The 15,370-nt window shown below is 41.5% G+C and overlaps 1 pseudogene; it reads left to right on the top strand.

Moving 5' to 3' along the window:
• The first annotated feature begins 410 nt into the window (after positions 1 to 410).
• LOC120243099 lies at positions 411 to 15,034 on the top strand (annotated as a pseudogene).
• The last annotated feature ends 336 nt before the right edge of the window (positions 15,035 to 15,370 follow it).

The following is a 15,370-nucleotide window of genomic DNA, read 5'->3' as shown; positions in this document are numbered from 1 at the left end:
TACCCATAGTCTGTCAGTCTGAGAAAGTCCATCAGTCCAACCCCACCGGGGCCTGAGACAGTATTTTTCTGACGGTGAGCCAGTAAGAGCTGAGCTCCCGAGCATTCCAAAAGCCCCAACCCCTTACCGTGTCAGTGCCTCCTTGTCTGCTATCTAATGTGCTTGGGACCGAGCTCCTGAAGACCACCGGGAGCCGACTTCCCATTCCCCATCCCCAACATACCCACGCGACAGCTCCCACAATGCTGGTCCTTTGTAATTTGCCGTGTCGGCCCTCCCTGGCCAGAACCACCGCGCTGCCCTGGTCTAGTCCCCACATCCCACAATTCCTCTGTGACAAACCACACAGCCAAATGGCTAATGATGAGTCCCCTGCTTGCCCAGAGCACTAGCAATTCAGCTGAGAGCAGATGCTCTTCCGTGGAAATGGGTCTTTAGCAATTCTCCAACCAGAAAATGTCGCAATTCCCCTTCATAGAGAAACTAGAGCCCACCCTCTCCCGAGATGTGAGCTTTACTTCAGAACTGAAGAAATGCCCACTTTATAAATGACTGGGTGGCTCAGTCAGTTAAGCATCCGACTTTGACTCAAGTCCTGATCTCACGGTTCGTGGGTTCGAGCCCCGCGTTGGGCTCTGTGCTGACAGCTCAGAGCCTGGAGCCTGCTTCAGATTCTGTGTCTTCCTCTCTCTCTGCCTCTTCCTTGCTCATGCTCTGTCTCTCTCTATCTCTTGATAATAAATAAGCATTAAAAAATTAAAAATGGAGTCTGCAAAGATGAATTACAGCTGAGGAAATAACGCTATGCCTTCTAAACCATGAGAAATGCACTAGTTGATATATTTCATCTCAAACGGTGGTACTTAAGAAAGGACTGTCTCTGGGGGCTGTGTACTCAGCACAGTCATGCCTATAATCATATGCCCTATTCCAACATGAAGTGGCCTGACGACTTCTCTAGAAGAATAAGTTTTCCATACTAAAGAAGAAGCTAGTTTTAAAGAAAAAGTTTTCACGCTGTACATCTCTTCCCCCAAAACAAACACACACAAATGCTTCAATCGTCTTGGGAATTGGCCAGGACAATAAGATTTAGAATTGCAAGGAAGCTAACACTATTACTTCATCAGTTTACGTTTAAGACCAGCAAAACCAGTGAATTGACTGATTTTTATTTTCATATTGATATGTTTCTTAGCAACTTGAGTATTTGTAGACATTTAGTATTTTTCCTCTCTGAGATAACACAGAAATTGGTATTTTGGGTATCCGGGACTCTTATCAGTCCCTACAGAAGGAAAGGCTTCCATCTCATCCATAACTACTGGACAAGCAACGAGGGGGGTAAAGTTTCATCGAAGGCCCTACCTTGAGCCACGGGACCATGAGACATTCCAAGTTGTTGGAGTTCATCTGGTGCCTGCAGTGGACCAAGAGCTAGAAGCTTCGTTTGCAAGCTGCCTTGCAAAAATATACGAAGAGAACATAAGGTGGTGAAAAGGATGTTGTAACAGGTTTCCTCTCTTTTGCCTTCTCTCCTCAAAGCATATCTTTTACAGAAGTGGGTCTTTGGGTTTCCCTGCAGCTCTGACCTAGATTCTGCCCTCCTTTTCCATCAAATTGCCAAGGCACCAGGGCAGAGATTCACTGAGGTCAGTGTTGGGCTTTTGCCAACGATGGACAGTGTGTGTTATCATATGGGTGCAGTTAGCTGCAGAGTAGGGGGCAGGGAATCAGGAAGCCAGACTTTTATTTCTTTCTGCTGGAACCTACTGTCAGATATCAAGTCACTTACTATCTTGTCAACTGATACTATTTATATTGCTGAAAACAAAACCGTCTTCAGGGTTTATCACTGACATCTGTTCAACCAGTCTTCCTTCTATCCTCAAATCGGTATCAACATGCAGAGTTAAAACCTCCCCAGCCCCAACTAAAAGTCATCTTACACCTGGTCTTGTAGCACTGATTTATTTCCCCATTCCCCCCACCCCGCCCCCACCTCCATGTTTTCCTCAGATTCAAGAGGAAAGTTCATTTCCTGGTTAGGTCTCTTATTTGTCGTGTGAACTTGAGCAAACCACCTATTTTCTCCAAGTCTGTTTTCACATGAGAAAAATGGAAATAATGCTTGTTTCACAAAGTTGCTATGGAAATCAGATAAGCTATTCCTATGTGAAAGTACTTTCATGAAAGATATAGAGTGTGTATACACTTCCCACAATCGGGACTACTCCCTCAGTGCATAGGCACCTTCACTCTGTCCTACAGCAAAATAGTCCTAATAAATCACGTCTTTAATAAAATCCATACGACCTATATTTGTTCCCAATAAATAAGCTGCCTATTAGTATGCACAATGGGAGGCCGAGTAGCTATTTTTCCTACGGCCAGATAATTTTAAACTTTCTATTTATTTTTACAAAGCAAGTTTGTGTCTCAGACTCAGAGTCAACATATTCCAAAGCAGTGATTGTGCTTGAGCAAGTAACAGAGGTGGGCTCTGTTGTAACCTGCACAAGCCTTTGCTTGGATTAGTGACAAATACAGTCAACAGATGTAAAAAATCAGAACCCACGAAATGAAGATTATGTTTGTTGTACTTCATCAAATGAAAGACTGCATTTTGGAGAGTAAAGAGTCAAATCCCTCCCCTGCCTGAGTTACCATGTCAGCCCACCGCTTCCTCTCTCTGCTATTAGCCTCTCATAATGTAAAACATTTCTTCATTTCCAGCAGATAATACTTTCAGTGAAAAGGTAATTTTTGAAGTCTATTACTTGCATTCTTAGTGAAGAGCACAATGTAGCATTTTGTTCTAATATGCCATTGAAATTGTTTGAGTAGGTACACCATGGAATCAAATACAAAATGTCAAAATGGTTTCCATTAACTATGCGCATTTGCACTGCTTCCGTTAATGGCCATGTTTTTGTTCTTTTCCTTCATCTTTACCTCTATAAGATGAAATGATTCAGTTGATGTAACTGAAAAGTACATTGAAAAAGGTAGAGAGCAAATTACAAAAGCATCAAGCCACAATTCCACCCACATACTTTATTTTATAATGAAGTTTAATAATGATGGAAACTGTCGCTAGATTTAAACATCAGTCATTTCAGCAATTGTAGTTAATGTGAATATTTCATACCAAGTAATGTTTTATAAAAACATGGCAAGGATTGTGTATTATAGTGAACTGAAATGTCATAATGAAATCTTAACTAGATGCTATTATTGTAATATATATTATGTTAAGAGAAATTTACTTCAACTTGAAAAGATAATATAAGCACTATGTTTCCTTCAACACGGTGAGTTCAGATAAAATCATTTTACTTGGAAGAAAGTGTTTTTTTTTTCTTTTCTAGAATTAGCATGAGCACAAACAAACACCCACTACTTATTAGAATAGGTGTTGTGCTGATGTATCCTGGTGGGGAATTCACAACAAAAACATAATTATTGTTTTTCTTTGACAAAAATTTAACTCCCGAAAGACATTGTGGTTCTTACACAGTATATGTTTTCAAGTTCCAGAAATATTTGAGTTGTCCCTTCTATCTCCCTTGAAAAGAAAGGCCGGGCAGACAGAGCCCTAAACCCACACCTAGCCTAGCTCAGTCACAAGGGAAGAGAGCCCATGGCGGGTAAGGAGGGCTAAGCCCGGTGGCCATGCTTGCTGAGTCATTCAGCGGCAGCGTTTCTTTGCTTTGCTTCCTGATAGCATGGCTTCTTGCTGGTGACTGCAAAGTAGGCATGGTAATATCAAAGGAAGTCAGCACCTGAACACTCTCTCATTTTCCACTGCCTACCCACTTTCCACCCCATTCGGGGCAGTCTCTGCCCACATCAAAAACGTTTAGCAAATCCCTGAGAGTGCTGAGGGACATTTCACTTCATACTCGCATGTGACGAAGAAAGAAGCATGAAGTACATTTTCACCTCTGCTCATCACCCTTCTCTCTCCTGGCTCAGCAGAAAAGTGGTGAAAGGGAACCTGCTTGCCCTGGTACCATATTTGCCTCCAGTCCACAGCAGTTCTGGAGAGATTAGGAACGAAGGGCCACTAGCTGGCCACAGCATTCCTGCACTGGGTGTGCACACAGGTCATTTCCAGCACGTTCATCTCACAAAATGTTTTTCCCTGTTCTCTTTGGTTCCCTGAGTTCTCTGTGCTTCTGTGTGCATTTTCATATTTTAACTGGCTAAACTCACCAGATTCCATAAAACATCCAGAACAGTCAGTCTTTGCCACCAGATGGCACTATAATACCATTCTAGTATGGAAAGAGGTTTGAAAAATGGGTTTAAGGGACTTTGGATAAGTACTACTCAGTAAACTCTCCCCTGAAATCTTTCCTTGGAATATTTAATATTGATCTATTTAAGACAAAAGGATCTGTAGCTAAGAGAAAAGAATCCTGTTTCTTTAGCTACTGCTGTGCAACAAACCACTCAACAAAACTTACTGGTTTAAAGGGATAATGATTATTTATCAGAATTCTGTACATTCAGCTGTCTGTTCTTCTGGGTTTTTCACCTGCTTCACAGGATGGAGCTAAGGTCTTTCACGGAGCACTTGCAGCTGGGACCATGGCTGGGGCTGGAACTTCTAAGATGTCTTTTCATTCTCTAAGGCCTCTGCCTATTTCTACTTGGCTATCACCATTCCAATCTAGCACAGGTTTCCCTACACCATGGCAACTGGCTTCCAAAACATAACTTTCCAAGCAAACAAGACTCATTGTGCAAATGATTATAAAAGTTCTGCTTGTATCTCACTTGCTAATGTTCTTTTTTTTTTTTCCCCCTGGGAGAGAGAGAGAGAGAGAGAGACAGCGTGAGCAGGGGAGGGTCAGAGAGAGAGGGAGTCACAGACTGAAATAGGCTCCAGGCTCTGAGCTGGCAGTCAGCACAGAGCCCGATGCGGGGCTCGAACCCACGAACCGCGAGATCATGACCTAAGCGAAAGTCGGACACTTAACCGACTAAGCCACTCAGGCGCCCCTCACTTGCTAATGTTCTATTAGCCAAAACAAGTCAAGTGGCCAAGCCCATGGTCAGTGTTAGAGAGATCACATGTGGGCATAAACATCAGGATGCAGGGTCAGCAATGGGGCAGTCTACCATAGATCCGTAAATGGATTTACAACTCAGAAGGAACAAAGAATCAGAAAACTCTTCGATCTGATTTGCGTTAGAAATGTCATAAACAGGAGCATCTGCGTGGCTCAGTCAGTTGAGCATTCAACTCTTGATTTAGGCTCAGGTCATGATCCCAAGGCCATGGGATAGAGCCCCACGTCAACGTAGAGCCTCTTACTCTCCCTCTGCGTCTCTCCCCACTTCACACACACTCTCTCTCTCTCAAATTAAAATTAAAAAAGAAATGTCATAAGTAGATACCTTCTTATTTCAGTAATCACAGATAAGACAAACGGTGCTGAGAAGCTTTTAAAATGCCAGAAAGATAGGCCTTCTGGTCTTTACACTTCAGTAGAAGGGCACAATTCCAGGCTCTAGCCTTAGAATCACAGAGCTCCAAATTCAACTTTTTAAGGGCACCGATTATTGATCAAGCTAAAAGGAAAGACTAAGGCTAAGTAAACTTATAAACAACAGCCTCATCTACCAGCTATAAATTCAATAGTTTACAAAGACAGACGTACCTGATTTACAAATGGAGACTATTTGCAAACCCAATCTTGATAGATCAATCTCCCCAGGAAAACAAATTATAAAAGCAGAGGTTGTTTTATGAACACAAATTTGGAACAAGGGGCACTGGATATTCTCACTAGATACTTCCATTAAGGTTGATGAATTGTTCTTCTCTGTTCCACAAACATCTCTATTTTAAGAACTGACTCAGTTCTGTTGAATTACAGCAACATTGCCTCTTCCCAGGACTAAAAACACACTGATGTAACATTACTTTCACTAGCAAAGATGATGAACAGGATTTAAGAATGAAAGTCAGAAATTTTTTCTCAACATTACATACTGTGTAAAGCGTATATTTTTTGTCCAAGATAATATTCATATTTATTATGCATGACCCAGAAAGTGCTATTGACACATGATGTTGATTCAGTAATGAGCACACTTCCATTTTTAAGCTGATAATCCCCGTGGCTAACAGGTTGCCATAGCCAAATGATGCTTTTGTAGTTTAGTTAACATCTGCCGATGATTGAACCTAAGGACAGTATCCATCAATAATTGCAAATTTGCTTTCCAGAACCAAGATTACAACTAAAATAGCAAGGCTTTGCATCCTCTAAGGCAGTCTGTGAAATTCATTTACACATGAAATTTACACCCTCTACATATGTAACTGATACCTGCTGCTGTTATTCTTGACCTTTCAGTGAATTCAAAACAAAATGGCAAAGGGGGATTTACTGAAACTCTTCAGTAAGAGTCTGTGTTTTTGTTTGTGCATTAAGATAACAAGCCCATAGTCTGCGAAATGGAGTATGTGACTTTTATAGATAGCATTTCCTTCTATGAAACCTGTAGGCCAAATCCCCAAAATTCAGCTTTCATCAAGGGAATGCAATTTTTCCATGATGATTATTCCTCCTCCCATGGCAAAATATTCTTCATTATATTACAGCCTGGGATTAAGGGATTCATTAGGTGAGGATGGAGATATCATCAACTCACTAACCCTGTCATATGTAAAAAAGCTTGGTCTTTTTAAATATTAAATATCTCATGTGTCAATATTAAATTTCCAGTTCCCAAAACATAGCTACTCAAGTCTTTCTCAAGAAATGTATTTAGTTGAGCATTTGTTGAAGGTATGTTCCATTCATGAAGAGCCAGTAAGTGGCTCTGCAATATGGAACCACATTGGCCATTTTCAGCTCCCAATTCTTGTGCTTACAACTCACAGTGGAACGTCTAACATTTGAATAGTTTGCCATCACCTCAAATTCAACATGTTCAGTTAGCATTGATCAATAATGTTGATGAAGTACTCTGAGAAATGCCAGCAGTTCTCAGAGCTAACCAAGAAGCACAGGGTCGAGAATGGGTCGTGTAGAACTCAAGACTGCCAACTCCCTTCAAGTAGAGAAATTCTTCTTTTATTTGTTTTCTAAAATTATTTCCCCTTAAGCTCTTTTGATAAAGGGAGTAAATACTGAGTACATAGTAAGTGCTCTGTAGACATTATTATAATGACAACATCTCTATTTCCTGTGTGGGTGATTTCTCTACTTAGTAGAGAAATCTTTTCTCTATTAGTAACACAGACCTACTGAATTGAATGCTCTGGAGAAACCACCTGCATTTTAATTCTCCCCAATGAATCTTATGTAGGTGAAGTTAGAAACATGGATCCAGAGGGACTAACAGGTATTTAGTATATAAAAGGGGGCCATCACTGCTACTTTCAAGAATTAATAGTGGAATGAGCAAAGTAAGAAGATACCTGTTCTGTCTGGCCCAAACGACAGCACTAGGCTCTTGGTAAAAGCGAGAAGCAAATTTGGGCTCAATATAGAAAACTTTCCCACAACGTCGGTGCAAAGGCTGTGAAGGCTTCTTTGAGAAACAGATGTCTGCCCCCTTGTGCCTGGGATTAATCATTTAATTCTAGACTTCTCCGGGATGTTTTTAGAGGGCACGTGGTCATCTTTTGGGAGTGCTTAGACTACCTTCCAACCTCAAGAGTCGTGATTCTAGGCATTATGTCACACATGGAAACATTTTCTAAGTAACATTCATGCCCAAATGCATTTGGTTCTTCCTCACCTTCACCCAATACATTTGTTCAAAGAAGAGTCTTTTTCAAGGATTCTGGTACGTGAAACGTTCTTTGGAAGATAGCTTCAGATATTCTCAGATCCAGATACCAAATCATGTATGCCAAGAATGCTCTGAAAGCATGGGTACATGTCTTAGAAAAATACACAGGAAGCCTTCTTTCAGAGGGCAGAACCAGATGCTATGGGACAAAACAGGACTTCCCGTTGGTGCCGATGTCCACCAGCAACTATTCCTTAAACAGCTCAGCCATGCTCACAGGGCTCTTGAAATTAATCCCCGAAGCCTGTTGGACCTTTTCGCTCCTTCTTACAGCTGCTGCCATGAGTCTCATAAAACACCACCTTGCTTATAAGACCAGAACTTTAATCATACGTTAGGACTGAAAACACAACCTAAAAAGGTATAAAACCCAGACTGTTTCCATGCCACTGTAGCAAGTATTTAAAAAAAAAAAAAACAAACAAAAACCCTATACACTTTTATACAGATTTGTGGAAGGATGAAAATGCTGCTCTCATTTATAGTTTCCTCTCAGAATGGACACTTATTTATAAATGAATGGCTCTGTAATCACCCAATGGCACCTTCATAAATCTCTCCAGGGTATAGTATGCTGTAACACATCTGATGAGAAATGTGTTTACTCTTTCAGGATTAAAAATAGAAAAACACAATAGAACAAGTTCATTGGCAGGTTCAGGTGGCCACTTAGTTTATAATAGAATCAGGAAATGAAAGTGCCCTGTGGTGCAGTAAAAAACTCTACTAGACCCCTTTTTAGCTAACACAAGCAAAGCAGTGCTGGTGAGTTTCCTAAGTTGTCAGCATTAAAAAAAAAATTAACTGTATACCTCCTTTCAATCAGCTAAATATTTATTCAAATCTTCAGCTTGTTATTTCTTCATTAACAAGGTTTCCCCTGCTGCTCAGCAGAATATGTGAGGAACTTTGCAAATGTCAGAAGCACTCAAGTTGAATCAACCGGAGGAAGTGATAAAAAAAGCCTCATAATCAAGTGGAACTACAATAGTGGCACATTTCAAGCTGGGAAATAATAGATCAATACACAAGGCTCTTTCCCATGGGATAATACCGCTATTTGTTCTTATTTTGAGATTTGTTTTTACTCATCAAATCACAAGTACAATGCATTTCTGTGTTAACCTTCAATTTGTAAATGATCATTTGTATTCGAAGCCTCAGAACGCTGCAACAGAGAAAAGAGGGTGCAATTTTGAAAGAAAGGCCGAGTCTGGTGAACAAAGGAGAGCAAAATAAAATAAGCAAAGCATTTTGGGGAAAGAATTAGTGTTTCAGGAGATCCTGGCTAGCATGTGACTCTCCCCTTCTAATAGGTAAATCAAGCCTAATGAGGCAGGGTTTGTGGGATGAGAACAAATACAATAATTTTCTCCTCATAGGAAAAAAATGTTTACAGCTTCGGTTTAATCTGGCATTAGGAAAGCTTAGCATGTTCGTTTGCTTGTTTTGGGGGAAAAAGTATGTTCATTATCTCCAAAGGTGTAGTTGTTTTACATTGAATTTTGTGGTCTGGTAAGGATCTTAGTTTGTGAGAGCTCAGCTGTTACTGATCAAATACAAAACCTTATCACCGATTTCTTTTACATAATTGTGTGTCAGCTTCAGCACCATTGTCCAATAATAAAACACGCCTTAGTCGATTTATCTTTTGACCAGTTTTCTTACATCATTTCAGATGTATATTACAATCTAACAGCAGCTCCCAGTTATTAAAAAAGAACCTAGTTCATAAACATGAACCACAGATATAAACCACAGATACCTCTTTGAAGACCGTTATTTCTTCATAAAAGATAACGAAACAATATCAAGACAGAAATTCAAAACATTTCTCCAAAATTCACAAAGAAGAGAAAGTTTCCACGTGCAGATAAAGAAAGGAACGCTGGAAGCTTTCAGTGATCATGCACACCTTTCTTAGGAAAATTCTGTCTGTCTATTTTTCTCATTCCAAATATAAACAGACTTTTCTATACTAGAAAGGGGTCTTTTCAAAAAAAATTTTTTTAATGTTTTATTTATTTCTAGGAGAGAAGAGAGAGAGACAGCGTGAGCAGGGGAGGGTCAGAGAGAAAGGGAGTCACAGACTGAAACAGGCTCCAGGCTCTGAGCTGGCAGTCAGCCCAGAGCCCGATGCGGGGCTCGAACTCACAAACTGCGAGATCATGACCTAAGCGAAAGTCGGATGCTTAACCGACTAAGCCACCCAGGTGCCCCGAAAGGATGTGACCTAAGGATGTGACCTGCCACAAAAAGGAACAAGGAGCTGGTCACCCAGGAACTCTTCACTGCTAACTGATGACAGGGATGATCATGTGAGAAGCTTCCAGAAGGACCCAATGGGAACGGTTAGCATGGGAGTCTGGAGAAATCCAAAACTCACCCTATCAGCATTTCAGCAGGACTTTCAAGTCTTCAAATGTGGGAAGATGAAAGAGTCAGCATCCAGGACTTAGGCAAAGTTTAGTTTTTAATCCCCAGTGCCCATGTTCATTCATGGCCCCTACGGGAGGTCCTCAGACCCGGCCTCAGCACACTGGCCTTGCCCCTCTGGGAGGGGTCAGCACTATCCCAGAGGACAAACTCTGTAGAAGACAGACAAGAAATAAGGGCAAGTTTTTATTACTCCCACCATGAGGCCATCTGAAGACCCTGTCCCAGCCCACTCTTCCCAGGCCAAGAGGTGACAGTTGATGACCTGCACCAAAGATGGGGGTGCTGGGGGAGGAACGGGAGAATGGCTTATTTAATGAGAAGAAAGGGAAAAGTGTAATTCAAGGAGCAGAGTTTGGCTACTCTGCTACCATAGGGATCGATCTTACATAACAAACACAAGAAACAGTAACAGAACAAAATGATTGCAAAGTCATCTTAAGACAAGGTCTGTGCATGAGCTAAATTGATACAAGCAAATAATACTTAGATTAGCACCATCCTTTCCTTTGCATTCAGATTCTGCTCAGGACGTTCTATAGGAAAGATCACTAGGTGCATCGTTTGGGGCCAATATTTCCCCAGTAAAGCGAAGATGCGTCATTGGACTCCAGTGCTCAGGGAGATACGCCCTCACTCGACGTTGTGACTAGCTGTGTACAATAAGCTGGTTTCTTTTGTCAAACGAGTTCTCTTTCAAGCTGGCTGAGAGTTTATTTTTTACTCTGTATGAAAATTCTACAGAGAACCTAATAGCACAGAATGGAGCCCAGAAATCATTTGTAATACTCAACCGCAACATGGATTTTATTTTATGCCTCCTTCTAAATAAGTCTTTTCTAAATATATTTTGGAGGGTTGATGGCACATAAAAGGGAGCTATTAAGGAGAACCACAGGGTGTCTGTGATGGGAAGGGCTGATTATCCCTGACAGCCTCCAACTTTGGAATTCATGGAAAGGCAAACCACAAATATTTCAGAGAGACTAGCGAGCAGATACATTTTATGCCACATTGCCCTTCTCCCCTTTCCTCCTCTTCCCTCTCCCCTGCCTTCCCAGTTTCTCCTCAAATGGTACATCTGGGAGAGGTATTCTTGGAAGCTTTCTTGTGTCAACAGGATCCACGTAATACAGACACATCAGCAGCTTTTTAAAAGGTAAGCTTGCTCTGTCCAGAGCAGCCTCCTAATTAGAATGTGCTGTATTTATTTATACACTCGTTTGCATGGCATTAGGAGGCATCACTCTGAAGTAGAATACTCTGCGAAACGCTCCATGCTTTCCAAACTGAATTTCAGGGAGGTCCTCAGCAAAACCGTGAAGCGAATTTGAATCTTATCCCTCATTCAGGTTTCAGCCTGTGACCTTGCACCCAGATTCCATGAATAGAACATTGTCCTCGCAGGGCAGAGGCTCAATAACTGGACATTTTCTGGGTCCCTGAATTTGTACAATGAGATATCAACTCCAATCTGGGAGCACAATGCGACAGTGGCTGCCAGAAATGGCAGCAATATTGATGTCTTTCAATGTAGATCACATCATTCACCCTGCAGAGCTCAATAAAATGATACTGTAGTTAACAAGTTTTATAACACAAAGTTACTTTAAAACATGGAACTAATCAGAGGGAAGCCTGTTTATGCATGTCACCGCCACATTTAATTGTCAATAAATAAACAAAGATTTGCTTCACCTATTGTCATGTATATCGAGTAAGTCATTAATCTAAACTAATGAAGCTTAAGATATATGACAGACAGTTTTTATGGAGCGCCTCCTTAATGATATGTTTGCTTTTCATTTCAATGCCAAGAGCCCATTATCAAGAAAGTAGCACATTATGGTCCAAACGCATTGAAATCTACAGCAGTACCCTTTGTTCGGGTTCACAATAACCCGCGCTTACACTTCCATATTCATGTACTCTCTGAGATGAAAAGCATTAGTTAGAAATGGATAAGGCGGGGGGGGGGAGGGGCAGGCATCTAATGCTCCTGTTTTGCTGTGGGGTCCCCCCCTCCAGATTTTTAAGCTCACCTGGAAGGAAAAAGGAAACTAAATCCTGTCCAAATCATGCACACATCCATTTTGAAAAACGTGAGTGAATATGTATCATAAACACAATGAGCCCTAATCACTAAAGAACACAAACCAGAGATGTCAAGCTGCAAACAAGTAGCCACCGGATAATAAAAACAAGGCTTCTACAATCATTTCAATGTTTGCATTAGCCCTAAAGCTTTGATGGTTTCCAAAGATAACATAATTATTTCTTATTTTGCTTGTAGTTTGGAGGAGAATCATGTGGACAAATTAACATCTGTCAAACTATAATAATCCCAATACCTGGTGACATGACAAATTCCAAATAGTTGATCCTTTGGGCCAATGCCACCCAGAGATGGCTGTAGGCTTCAGAGACCAAAGAAAGATTTAGTCACGTTGCATTTGGTTTACATAAATCTGGAGAAATATGCCTTCAAGGAGACCAGATCCCAGGAGGACACAATAGATCTGTGTGTAAGAAAAGACAAATAACTAGGATTATGAATGACAAGGAATCTACACTATCTTGTTTCTCAGTGTGACCAGCACCTTTCACAGTTTCTGGCTAGGGTGGGTACTTTGTGAACATTTACGTAGTCTAGGAAAGCAACCATGATCTAAGGAAGAGAAAGATTTTTGAAAACTTCCCTGGAAATACCCTCTTCCCCTCTTGCGTCCCATTCTGTCATTTTCTCTAGCAAAAACAGGAAGGCCTCCACTGTCAAGTAGTTTCCCTTCTCTGTCTTTGGGGTCTTGCAAGAAGGGCCTTTATGAAATTATAGTCCATTCCTTCTTGAATGTTCTGCCTGCTCAAACCAAAACAAAATTCAATCCATTCTTTCTGGGGATACTCGCAGAGCGTCCGTGGGCCTGGCTGGTATGTGGGCCCTCATAGAGCTCACAGACACACACCTAGAGCATTAGACAACTTTGCAAGCCCTTTTAGGGCTATGTAAACAAAGTCCCAAGTGCCATGGGGCACAAAGGGGTTGGGTTGTGAGTGGGCAGTTCAGGGAAGGTTTCTCAGGACACATGCTGTAAACTAAGTCTTGGAGGGTGGCTCAGTGCTTGACAGGCAGACAAGTAAGTGCTCCGTGAGTGTTCCATGGAGAAGAGTAGGATGAACAAACTAACAGAGCATGAGTGTTCAGTGGTCAGCAGGTGGCCCAGTGTCCTAAACAGTGCACACCATGAAAGGACAGAAAAGGGTAATCTGGGACAGATTCTGAAAAATGTTCATAATCATACCCACTGCTACTATTCCTTTAGCATTTATTATTCTAAGCACATAGGCTTTTACTTTCATAATAAACCTCATCTTTGAGTGGGGCTCCCAGAGTAAATGACTTGTCCAAGGTGATGGATGGATGTATGTGCTTGAACTCAATCAAGCCTGTGACTCTCTGAGTTCAAAGCCCAGGATCTTCATCATCATTTTTTTTTTAAACAAATGCCAGGAGAGAGTAGCCTGAACATTTGTAAGCCCTTGGAATGTAGGGCCTTTTAACGACCCTTCCATGGATTTCTACAGACCTTGTCAGCCCTATATGTAGAAAAAGAAGAGAATTCTGAGGGAGATAAAAACTGAGGAAGAGTTCATTATTACACCCATGGGTTTTTATGAAGAAGGTCAAAATAACAGGTGACTGAGTTGGCTATTTAAGGACAAGCTTGGTTTTAGGGAAATGCTATTTCCTTGTTGCTTCCAGAACAATTATGTATCCCCTGAGGTGCTCAGTGCCACACCAGGTGCTCTGTATGAAACTAGGGTCCTGAGACTGGAAATAATAACAAAAAGAAATAAATATTAAAAAACCACTGAGACTTTTGAAACAAGGAGTGGGGAAGTGCTGTGGGAGTTCGTGCTGTCGCTGTCTGCTGGGTGGAGCCCACTCCTTCACGCCATAGTCTGTAGGCCTGGCCTTGGCACCGCAGCTCTCCCAGAAGTGCTGAAATCATGGCCATGTTCTTCTCATTTGGTACCGACAGCATTTTATATCAGCATGCTATATAACCATCTGAAACCTTTACCAGGGTGCAGAAACATGGACTCGCCTTGCTTGTAGCCACTGACCCTGAACTCATAAAATACCTAAAGGCCTCTGGGTGGCTCAGTTGGTTGAACATCTGACTTTGGCCCAGGTCATGATCTCAACGTTCATGGATTCAAGCCCTGCGTTGGGCTCTGGGCTGACAGCTGGGAACCTGGAGCTGCTTCACATTCTGTGTCTCCCTCTCTCTCTGCCCCTCCCCTGCTCACACCCTGTCTCTCTCTCTCAAAAGTAAATAAACATTTTTAAAAAGACCTAAATAATGGGGTGAGACAACTAAAATATCGGTTATACGAGTGTTCGGTTCAGAAGCTGGTGGTGGTCGTCTCGAATATTGAAAGTGGAAAGGTCCTTGAAAAGTGGCAATTGATATTAAGTGTGACCATCAGAGAAAGATGACAGGGCAACCTGAGAAAAGTCTCCAAAAGCTATCCAAGGTGAAATCCGTTCAGTGATCAGAAGGCTCACAGCCACAGTGACATTCCTGCTGCTGTCAGAAGTTTCCTGTTCATTCGATCAACTGATTTGTACAAAGATATGGTTGTACCTGAAAAATGAGAAGAGTCGGGGCCACAGTTCATTACCAATTCTGAGGAAGTCCGTCTTCATTCATTTGCTATCATGATCCACAAAGCAAATAGCATGGTGGCCTACAAAACTCTTGTCAATGACTGAGGATGAGATGAAGACAACGATGTGCTGGTAATTCTCACAGGTGATCTTCCTGAAACCAAGTCAACCATAGTTGATATGCTATGTTTCATTGGTTAATTTTTCGTTGGGGAAAACGTAACACTATACTTCCATTGACCTGTGCCTAATTGTTCTATTTTTTAGTACCTGTATGACTTCATACAGGGTTGACATGAATTATTGCACACTGTTCAAAAGGGAACCAGCAGATTATGTCAGCGTTGTTATGTCAACTCCTTTAACGTGGTAACTGCAGGTGGAAAGCTCTTGCTTGCTATAAAGCTAAATACCTTCTTACATAAGACCTTTTGGTCAAGA

The sequence above is a fragment of the Hyaena hyaena genome, unplaced genomic scaffold (assembly GCF_003009895.1).
Source record: "Hyaena hyaena isolate Hyena2069 unplaced genomic scaffold, ASM300989v1 scaffold_327, whole genome shotgun sequence".
NCBI classification, from domain to species: Eukaryota; Metazoa; Chordata; class Mammalia; order Carnivora; family Hyaenidae; genus Hyaena; species Hyaena hyaena.
This window is presented reverse-complemented; position numbering and strand designations above follow the sequence as displayed.